The sequence below is a fragment of the Coccinella septempunctata genome, chromosome 8 (assembly GCF_907165205.1).
Source record: "Coccinella septempunctata chromosome 8, icCocSept1.1, whole genome shotgun sequence".
Classification (NCBI taxonomy): domain Eukaryota; kingdom Metazoa; phylum Arthropoda; class Insecta; order Coleoptera; family Coccinellidae; genus Coccinella; species Coccinella septempunctata.
Window position 1 is genome coordinate 19,462,496 of NC_058196.1, and position 11,679 is coordinate 19,474,174.

Consider the following 11,679-nt stretch of genomic DNA (forward strand, 5'->3'; position numbering starts at 1 on the left):
TTTGTTACATATTCTGGACCCGGCTTTATTGTTACTGTAGTGGTCATCAAGTTATTATAATGTTATTGTTACCGATAGGTACTCCCTACCCTATTCTGAACGTCATTCTTCCTTACTAATATTATATTTGTGAGAGTATGTGTGTTCGTTCGATTGTTTGTTTGTATATTTGTATAATTGTCTTTCCATAGAGTCATTCGGGGTAACTGAGCGCAAAAGGTAAGTGCAGAGACAAGTTTGTCTCTGGTAAGTGTACGCAGTGCGTATATCACTATATCTCGACTATGCAATGTATGAAAGAGGGGTTTATTTGGGTGAAACAAGGGCGCAGAATCGCCAAATTAGTTTTTCATAGGAGTGCCCCGTGCGACGTTTCGTTAACTTTTATTTGCAATCAATCAAAATGACTAGTTTTCTTGATAATTTTTAGCATCTCTGCAAATTCTGCCAGGTCCAAGTTCTGAGACCGATAGTGTTAAACAATATTATATTCGATCATGCGTAAATTAATCTATATATATATAATGAAAATTGTAGGTTCCCTTAGCTTCTCAACTCTATAAGAACGTAAATTCAAATTTTGGCTGACTGGGGAAAGTGTGCGCGGGTAAGTGTGCGCATAGATTCAATAAATGGGCATTTGTTCAGTGAGGAATAAATTATGACATTGTTGATTTTCTTCAATCAATATTGTCCCATTTGCTCAGAGAAATATGAAGAGCCACCAACAGGGGAATGTATCAAGTGTTGTGTTCACCAGGAATGGTGGCACGAACAATAATGCAGTGCTTGCAGGGCCGGATTAACCCCAGGGCAAATAGGGCAATTGCCCAGGGCGAATTCAGTATTAGGGCCGAATTCATTGTTAGTAACAGTCACAAAATACAGAAATCACTGAAATCGAGAAAACCGATTCCAAATAATTGAAACATACGGTTTCGATCGATATCAGTCGTCATATATGTAGGTCCTTTCGGTGTACTTTCATAACGAACCGTTGCCTATTTCCCCACCGCCTCTTCGATGCCCGAGCTCCAGCGCATTCTATTCATTCGGGAATATTGTGACTAGTCAGCAATACAGGGTGAATATAAAGCGCACGCATCGAAAACGAATTTTTGCGGTATGGAAATAGACGCTTCTGTGAATGCCGCAATGCCGGGAATGTGATTTTATTTTATTGTTTCTGTTTTTATATTTCTAACAGTACTGTCGATTCACGTCATATTATATGTCATTGCTGGGTGTTCATTGTGCAAAGATAAAAGTAAATGAAAAAAGAGTGCTTAGATCAAGTGGAGCAAGCACAAGGGCACAAAGCTCAATTCAACTCTTTCCTGGTTGCAGGAATTATTTTGCGATACATATTTTGAAAATATGTTGTCTTTCATAACTACCAACTTTTTTGTCTGAAAAATATGAGAAACGTTTTGTGTTTTTTAATTGAATATTCTTGAATTTTTCATCATGTTCAGGCGCGTACTCACTGAAAAACGATTCGTTCAACGTCAATGAAAATCCCATAAAATTTTACGACTTCCGTCGTCGGTTTGTCAGTGTGGACGTATTGAACCCCTGCGTCGTTCGGAGCGATCCGATAGTTGTCAGATTTAAACGCAGGCTCAAAGGAAATAACACTTGGTCTGTGGACGAGTATTTTGAATGTTCGTAGTGAGTACAACTGACGAACAAGTTGAAATATTTTCAATAAAAAACATTTTTAATTTGATGCTTGGGAGGAAATTGGAAGAGCTGCAGACATTTTGAGAATATGTATTTTCATTCCGTAATGTCAAATGCTGAAAAGTAGAGTAAAAATTTAATTTTTCCGATATTATAGCGAATAAAAAATAAAATCGCGATTGTTTTCAAAAATTCAGTCTCGTGAAACACAAAAAAATGGCTGCTTGAAAAAAATTTAAATTTTGCAGGATTTTTTTGCGAATATTGAACTGTCTAATGCATTCTTAACATTGGTTTACTCTTAATTTTTGACTCAGCGATACCTAGTTCATATAAAAAAGGTGAATTGAAAACACCTAGGTTGTTTTCAATTCACCTTTTTTTCCAAATACCTGTATCATATGTTCTTCATAATTTTTGCTGGCTTTTACTTTTCGATGAAAGAACTTCATTATGAAAATATCTCTAGACGTTCCTTTTTTATTGAATGATCATTATTGTAATATGGGGGGGGGGGGGGAAAAAATATCTTGTGCCCGGGCGCCAAGTGGTCTTAATCCGGCCCTGAGTGCTTGTAAAAAGGCGCTTCTGTATTGACAATAAACAGCATTTCTCTAATATTGTAAAATTTTGATGACATTATTTTGTAAATTGTTTTCATTGTGTGGTTCACTGAGTACTGCGTTCACTTACCCCGTGAGGGTGCGCACACTTACCCGCAATACGGGGCATGTGAACGCATTAATGCGTTTCAAATGTTGAAGCTAGTTAAATTAAAACATATTCATGAGATAGAGAATTTTCTAATCTATGAAAAACATCAAAAAGCAAACAAACAGAAACGTTTTCTTTCCGCAAAAAAAAATTTATTAGTGAAAGTCGGAATTCCGCTCAAGTATACTTAAGCGTGTCAGATTCAGATACTGTACAGGGTGGGCAGAATTCGTTGTCTACTGATGGGATCTCGAGAAGTATAGCAGCTAGAAGAAAACGGATGACACATTCTCGAGGTCTTTTTTCCTTACTCGGAACAATAACTCATTGTTAGTGTCAGTGTGAAGTTTCAGGTCAAAAAAGTAATCTAAATAAGTTACGTAATGAATTCAAAGAAAAAAGATATCCACCGAAATTGTGAAAATCTAAAAATTGGAGTATCGAGCCATCATCAAGTACTTGTATTTAAAAGGGTTATGAGGTAAGCAGAGTTACGAAGATATGCTTAATGCCCTTGGTGATCAATGCCCTTGGTGATCAATGTCCTTCGTATGCGATCGGGAAAAATTGGACTGAAAGCTTCAAAAGAGGTGAATTTTCCATTGAAGATGATGATCGATCGGGAAGGACAGTTTCTGTGTCAATCCCCTGAAATATCGATGCAGTTCATGAAATGATTTTATCAGACCGTCGAATTGGGCTAAAACGGATATCTGAAGCACTGAATATTTCATACGAACGCGTTCATCATATAGTTCACGTCAATTTGGACATGAGAAAAATTGCAGAAAAATGGATCCCCAAATGTTTGAATGTTGACCTGAAGCGTGCAAGGGTAGAAGCATCGCGTTCGATCTGTGCTCGATTTGAAAACGATGTAGACTTCTTAAACCGAATTGTTACTATGGATGAGACTTGGGTACATTTCTACGATCCAGAAACAAAGCAACAATCGATGGAATGGCGACACTCTGGTTCTCTCAGGCCTAAGAAGTTTCGTGTCCAAAAATCTGCTGGAAAAGTTCTTGCTTCAGTTTTTTGGGATTGCCATGAAGCTATGAAGCATGATTGTTTTTTTTGGATAAGGGTAGAACAATAACCGGAGATTACTATGCGACTTTACTGACCACTCTACGGAAAAAATTAAACAGAATAGACACGGTAAGATATCCATAGGTGTTTTGTTCTTGCAGGCCAACCCCCCTGCACACAAATCTCATATTGCCATGCGAAAAATTCGTGATTTAGGGTTTGAATTACTAGAACACCCCCCTTCTTCACCAAATTTGGCTCCATCCGACTATCATCTCTTCCTTCAACTGAAAAAAGTTTAAAAGGTCGTAAATTTTCTTCCAACGAGGGGGTAATAAAAGCTGTAGAGGTCGGGTTTGCAGAACAAGAAGAAAGATTTTTTTGAAAGGTCTAGAGACGTTGCAGGTTCGCTGTAATTAATGTAATTAATTAATTTAGAATTTTTCAATATATCCTCGTAGTATTCTATTGAGTTTGTCTAGACTCTAGCTAGAGCGTGTGTTGTTTAACGCCCGAAAATTTTTGCTTATATCAGCATCAAGACTTAACGAGTAGTTTGTAGAAAATAGCAGAATCAAGATATCCGTGAGATCAATCATTGGAAAATTGTGGAGTTGACGTTCAGTAAGTAAATTATAATTCAATTGAATAAAAAACACTCACAAAAAGCAGGAAAACTGCATAGGTACACATCAATGATTTCAGACAATGCCAAATCCTATTTCTATTCCCAAAGATATTGTGAACAATGCAAGTTCGACCTTGCAATGAGAAATGAAAGATTCGTGACGATTGCTATAACTTATTTCCCGATTAATTATTTGTGATCTATAGCTGAATTTATTCTAAATCAAACAATGAATACAAAAACAGTCATACCCTAGTAGTCATGCTTTGAAACTTAGGTTATTTCATCACAATGAACCTAAATTGGTTATTATTATTATAAAACATTTTGCCTCATTTCTAGGATGTTGGCTCTCGTTTCTTTTCTTTTCAACCCGGGTGGTATAGAGAAGCAGGCGCGTACCCAGGGGGGGCTATTGGGGCTCTAGCCCCCCCCCCAAGCAAAAGGTCCCTCATGATCATTCAGCACATAGAACTTTCAAGTGGATGTTAGCTGAGCCCCCCTAACACACCTTTCTGGGTACGAGCCTGTAGAGAAGTAAGTATAGGAGAAACAATATCTTCGAACTAATGTTGAACTTCGTTCTCCTTTAGGATTCTCCCACCACTGGAACACAAAAATAGTACATTCTTTGGGCAAAGCCTACAGTACTACAGTAGGCCACAAATTGACAACTCGACTAGAGGACTAGAACCCATTCATAACAAGATTACACAGTCGGTATTTCTTTCGCCACCCTCAGTAATGGTGGTTAGCTAGTTCGATCCAGATGGTAAATTTGTGGATATTTATATCGGCATGTGTATGCGTCTGAATATCATTATTTTATCTTATCTTACATATTTGAATTCCGCCTTAATCATTGATAATTATTATTTACGTCTATAACGTGTACATCTTCAAACATGGATGAGTGATGGCTCTGGGTATTGAGCACGTAGAAACTCCAGTGTTAACATAATTTCTTCTCGCAGATTTTTCTTTCGACTTTTTATACATAATAACTATGAAAACGCGAAAATTATATTTTTTTCTTCCATTGCTATGCGAGCCCTACCATCATCACAAAATTGATGTCGCATTCTCTCGAAATAGAATGTGAGATAGAAGAAAATGGAAATTGGCTCTTTTATTATGCACTCACTGCATTTAGATTCGGCCTTGTGGTTCATTTAGCGAAGGTATGAAAACATGCATGTAGTGTAGGCTCATGCTGAATCATCTAAAACACCTTTCTTGTTTTTTTCATTTTCCACGTCTGTCCCAAGGCAGTTAACCTGCAAGTGTGAATTAATGAGACTATCACGCGGAAAATAACCTGTGGATGTTGATTTAATTCCTCGACGAAAGTTGGCAATCATCTTTTCTATCTCTACTATTGATAGAGGAATTAATTTATAATAATAATGATGACTGTTCTTGATTTATAACAATTTATCAACAGTTAATCGACCAAGGTCCTTCAACCTTCAACCCACAATGAATAAAAAATAATTTTTTATGAACAATAATATCCGATTAAAAAAAAGTAAGGGAGATTGAAAACTTTCTTGGCTCCTGCAATTTTTTCGCAAGATTTTGAGTATATGGCATATCGCCATATGTAGGTTCTTAATTCCAGTAGCTATGAATGACCATGTATATATCATCACTGAATAATAATAATAATAATTCTTGGGGGTAGAGGAATTGTTGATTTGTCCAACCGTATGTCCCAGGAAATTGAAGGACTTCGAAAATATTTTCTGAGCAAGGCTGCTTCATCAGAACTCCATCGAGTAGTTTGTGTTGCTGATAGTTCTACACCGCTAAAGCTACAGCACTACATCAGGACCACTTGGAAACCGTCGAATACTCTGCAGAAAGTAAAATGCAGAAACTGATTGGCAAACCTTTGCATGGAAGACACCAGAACGAGGTCAACCATGATTACGTCGACATATATATGCGTCGAACTACTAGCTGACTTCCGGACGGTTGTTTCCTGAGACAGAGGGCTTCATGCTCGCCATCCAGGATCAGGTGATTCCAACAAGGAACTACATGAAATATATCGCCAAGGATGCCTCAGTGGCGGATGATAGCTGTCGTTATGGCTGTGCGACACATGAAACTATCCAGCACATCACCGGGGTATGTCAGAAGTTCGCGGGCACGTAGTACAAAAATAGACATGATGCCGTTGCCAAGATTCTTCACCAAGAATTGGCACTAATGCACCAACAAAAAAGGTTCCTTATTACAATTACCATTCGGATGCTGTATTGGAAAATGAACATCACAAGCTCTAAGCTCTACTGGGATCGCACGGTTCTCACAGACCGGAAAATAACCCACAATAGACCAGACCTCATATTGCTCAATAAGGATGAGGACAGAGCACTATTCATCGATGTGGCGATTCCAAATAATAACAATCTTCTAGATAGACACACCGAAAAAATTTCAAAATACAGAGATCTAGAGGAACAAACCAAGAGACAGTGGAAGCTGAAAGATATAAGGACCATCCCTATTGTCATTTCATGTACAGGTCTGATACCGAAGAATCTACCAGAGAACTTGAGGAAACTTCAGTTGGACGAAAATATCTAGAGAGTCATGCAGAAGGCGGTACTGCTGGGAACGGCGAGAACTGTACGCAAGTACATGGGGAATGCAGAGGAACACCGTCTGCTTCGACAGGAAGTGCGGATGGATCAGGAATCCAACCAACAGCTAGAAGTCGAGGAGCGGCCCGAACCCGACCGTGGTGAGCCCGAAAACCTGGAAAGGACTCGAACAGAGCTTAATCCTTTTCATATCTGAGATATCTGGGATGAGTGCATGTTCCTCTGGAGAGGAGTGTGAAAGCCGCAAGGCTAAAGTCATAAAGATTATTGGTTCGCAAAAATCGCAAACTACCTACAAATAAACTTTGGAAACACTGTGGAGCTATTCAATGATAACTGTGTACAGCTATTTCTAATCAAAATTAAATGTAATCAATAGAAAACCCAATCTTAACAATCCCACAAACCATCCTCTCTCAATTCGAATTTAATAGATGATCCAAGTCGTCTTCAATCTTTTTCTCTCTCATCAGCGGTATTTTTTTTGGCATCATCGGTATTTTTTTTGTCATCTTCGGTATTTTTTTTTGTCATCATCGGTATTTTTTTTCCCATGTCTTCTTCACTTTTTTTTTCTGTCATCGGTTTATTTTTTCTCATTATCAAGTATAGATCGTCTTCTTCGGTGGTAGGTACAAGTTTGGGAATTTATAAAATTTTGATTATATTGATACGCCTTCGGGGGATTCGGGTCTAGATTCTCCCAGTTCACCATCAAATAGAATTGATCATCTTATGGAACATGGATCGATCCTCCGATCTCCGATATAAGCCATGTTTTGATTTCTTTTTTGAAATTTTTTATGTTTCTCAATTCTCTGATTCTCTGTGGTACAATTGGGTAAATTCTTGATGCTATATACGTACAACAACGTTGGCCGACTCTTCTTTCTGCTTTTTTTCTTTCATAATTATTATGTTTTGCTCTAGTATTATATTTGTGTTCTTTTAATCTGATAGGTATCCTATTCTGGTAGACGTTTGTAATGATTTTTTGAGCATATATCTGCCTCAAATCGAGCGCCTTGGAAATTTCATATATTTGAGAATGTCATTTTTTTCCCATGCATCACTTTCAGTATACATTTTTGTACCGTATCTAAGCTTTTATTGTGAACGTCTAAAATTTTTTAATAAACTTTTTAGGGTTTTCACTCCCAATCATTGAAACAAAATCAATTAAAAATGAAATCGACGATTTGCTCCTGCGTAAATTCTTGCACTAATTTGTCAGGAGCAAATTAACGTCTAAAATACCTCCCCATCCTATAATACCATAAGTAAGTTGCGACTGAACCAATGCATTATAAAGTATATGCATGTGCCTCTCAGAACTTATGCATTTTTTCATATACCTAAACTTGCACAGAACACCTCTCAGCTTTCTTGTTAGATAGCAACTAGAACGAGCTAGATAAACAATAAAAGGCGGTACGAGAATTAAAACATTCAAAACCTCTTTGATCAAAATGTCCATCTGAAATCTTACAAAATTTCATGTTTCTGCAAATGGCCCTCGGATTAATATTTTTACCAGTCTTGGGATCTTAAAATCACATTCGAAACACAGATGGCGATAACATCACTTTAGTCGCTTCGTTTCCCATCTTTCTACTCAATAATCTTTGGTATATGGATCGAGTAAAGAATCAAAAACATAGCAAATGAAATGTCACAAATAAATCTGTCATAACCTGAACAGATAGGTAACGATATTTTGGATGTTCAGAACTGAATATTCGATTGAAAACGAATCGATATGGAAAAGTTATACGAGTACTCAACTGCACGACGATGCTATTTTCAAATGGAAATAATTAATTCTAACCTTTTCAAAGAAATCGAAATTCCATTCATTGACGCTTGTGAAAGGAACAATTACTCCGGCTCATTCATAATCTGTGTAGTAAGGCTTAGAAATAGAATGAAAAATTTTATGGAGGTTGATGAAATGGGATATTTTCCTTGAATAGTTTCTTTGATTGCTTAAGAACACCGGATGTTATTTCGACATGCACTCCTGCATACATTACAGAGTGGGCGTAAAGTATACTTCCGTAATACCAATGCTCATTATTATTCAATGTGGCATTATAAGGTATACAGGGCGTCCCGGGTTACATCGTCAAAAGGTCCGGATAGGTTCATCATACAAGGTGATTCATTGGGAAATGCGCAAAGAGTAAGGATACAGATAGGACTATTGTTCGTTGCTATGGTAACGCAATTTTTTTTTATGCATGGTTCTGGTCTAGGCTAACTAAATATCAATACATCCTCGTATAAACGGAACGAAAAAGATAGGTAGTATGGAACCCGTTGATGTAAAGTGAAAATTTAAAATAATAAAGAAAAGACAGTATCAACGGACCATAACAAATGGCGCCCAACGTGATAGGCATTCAAATTTAAAATCAATTAGAGTACGAATGACTACGCATGTGATGGAATCGAGAAGCAGAAAAGGGGAAGAAATTAATAAAGAACAAGGAAAAAATAAGATGATTTACAATTATTAATTGGAATGATCACGAAACAAACTAAAAAACTTGATAAACAGACCAAGAAGATTGATGAACAATTCAAGAAGATTGATGAACAATTCAAGAAGATTGATGAAAAAATCAAGGAGATCGATGAACAGATCGAGATGATGGAAGCACAAAAAGAGGAAAGAGAAGAATATAAAAGGGAAATGAGGAAAATTCCTCAGAAGAATTCGACAATAAAATGGAGAATTGTGAAATATATATTAAAACATTAGAAATAGAAATCAACAATATTACCAACAAGGATTGGAAGGACTTCGAGAAACAGAGGATCACAGAGGAAGAAGAGAAATTAGAATTTGAAACAGAAATAGCTGATATGGACAAACATTGGGAGCTGAAAATGCAACAAAAGGAGATGATCAAATGTTCAAGTGAATATTTCGTAACCGTAACTCATAAATTATTGTCATTTATGGACACCAAGGATGATGATTAGGAGATATGGAGACGATAGTGGATGAAAATACAATGCACCGAAAATTAGAAAAGAGAAAAAAACTGGAAGGATAAACCACCAGATATAGTAAAAGTGTAGAAAGAAAATATGGACAATGGAAAATCGTTGAAATTTATTTCCATTTGCCTTTGTTTTTTTTGTAATTCAAATGTCAATAATTTTCAGGCGAATTGATATGGTCCAGTTCCTTTAAAATTTAAGTAATATTTTTATTATTATCTAATTAAACAACAAATTCTCGTATATTTCAAATTCTTCCAGTTGTCATTATATATCAACAAAAGAGTTTCTCAGCTGGAAGAATGATGATTGTTCAGTTAAGTTCGAAATATACTGCTCCACAAGAGTTAGGGTTATCGTATTCAATCGTTTTTAAAAGTATGTAATCTTCGAGAAAATCGCTGTAAAATCATTTAAAACTCAATAACAACTTGAATCGAACCAATAAAAATCAGTATGAGACATTTTGTCAATCTGGTCGCCTTTTTTTCTGAAGTTTATTGGTTTTTTGCATATCCTTCATGAATGTTCTTATTTTGAAATGAAGTCAGTTTATCAACGGCTTCGATTTGATACGAGTTTTCTGAAAATGCCAAGACGTAAATTAACAAACGCTGTGCTAATAGGGCTATCGGAATGCTACAGGGTGGCCTAACTCAGGTTGTTTTAGCGGAAAGGCTCCAAGTCAGCCAAAATGTGATATCTCGACTTTGGAGTAGGTTCAGGGAGACAGGTTCCGTGTTGGAAAGACCAAGGTTTGGTGGGCGACGAAAAACAACACCTGCTCAGGATCGTTTCATCAGCGTTTCGGCGAGAAGAAACCCTACATCTACGTGTAGAATGCTATGGAATACTCTTCAAAATGCAGATGAGGTCCAAGTTTCCATCGAAACCATCAGACGACGTTTGAGAGAGGTGAATCTAGGTTCTAGACGTCCATTAAGAGGAGTTAACACGTGACCATAAGCGTCAAAGACTGGAATGGGCAATGCAACACTGATGAATCCAGATATAGACGATTTTCAGATTTTCGAAGAATAAGGGTATGGACAATCCCACGCATACCCCGTAATCGTCGCTATGTCCAAGAAGTCCATCCATTCCGAGGGGGTAGTGTTATGGCATGGGCCGGGATATGTTTCAACGGGCGCACAGATCTACACATTTGTCCTAGGAATATGACCGCCTCACACTATAGGGAGCATGTCATTGACAATGTTCTGCCAAATTTTCACGCTGCTATTGGTGAAACTTTTCAATTTCTAGACGATAACAGTAGACCGCACCGTGCAGCCATAATTGAGAATGCGCTCGAGGAGCTTGGTATTCCACATTTACCAATACCTCCGCACTCACCAGATTTGGATTGCATAGAACATGCATGGGATATGCTCCAAAGAAGATTAGATAATCATCAACCTACCCCAGAATCCTTAAATGATCTGAGAGAGCTTCTGCCCCGTTTATGGAACCAAATTCCTCAAGAAATGTTCAACAACCTCGTGTGTAGTATGCAAAGAAGATGTCAAGCTGTTATTGATGCCCGTGGAGGCCATACATTGTATTGAAAATCTTAAAATGCTTGAATTCTCTGGGAATAAAATTTCGTTATTTTACACGATTTTTCTTAACCACCCTGTATACACTGCACACCTTCAGGCTAAAATTAATTTGCTACTTGAAATCATATTAATATGAATTTTCATCACAAAAATCTTATTTCAACTATATTTTTTTGCAATTTAAGTCGATATCTCTAACTCATGTGGAGCAGTTTATTATTATTGATGAATTGTAAATACTAAAATCTATGAGTGCAAAGTGTATCGTGGAAATAGTTGCTTAGGAGATTGAATGAATGGATAAGATTGTCAGTCAGTGAGATATTTTTTTGGAGAAAAGTTATATTTTATTTTTGAATGAACGGAACCCAAAAATAAATACATAATTGAGGGGTTCAGAGCTGAAGTGGACCAAGTCCATTCAGCCTAGTTTTGAGAT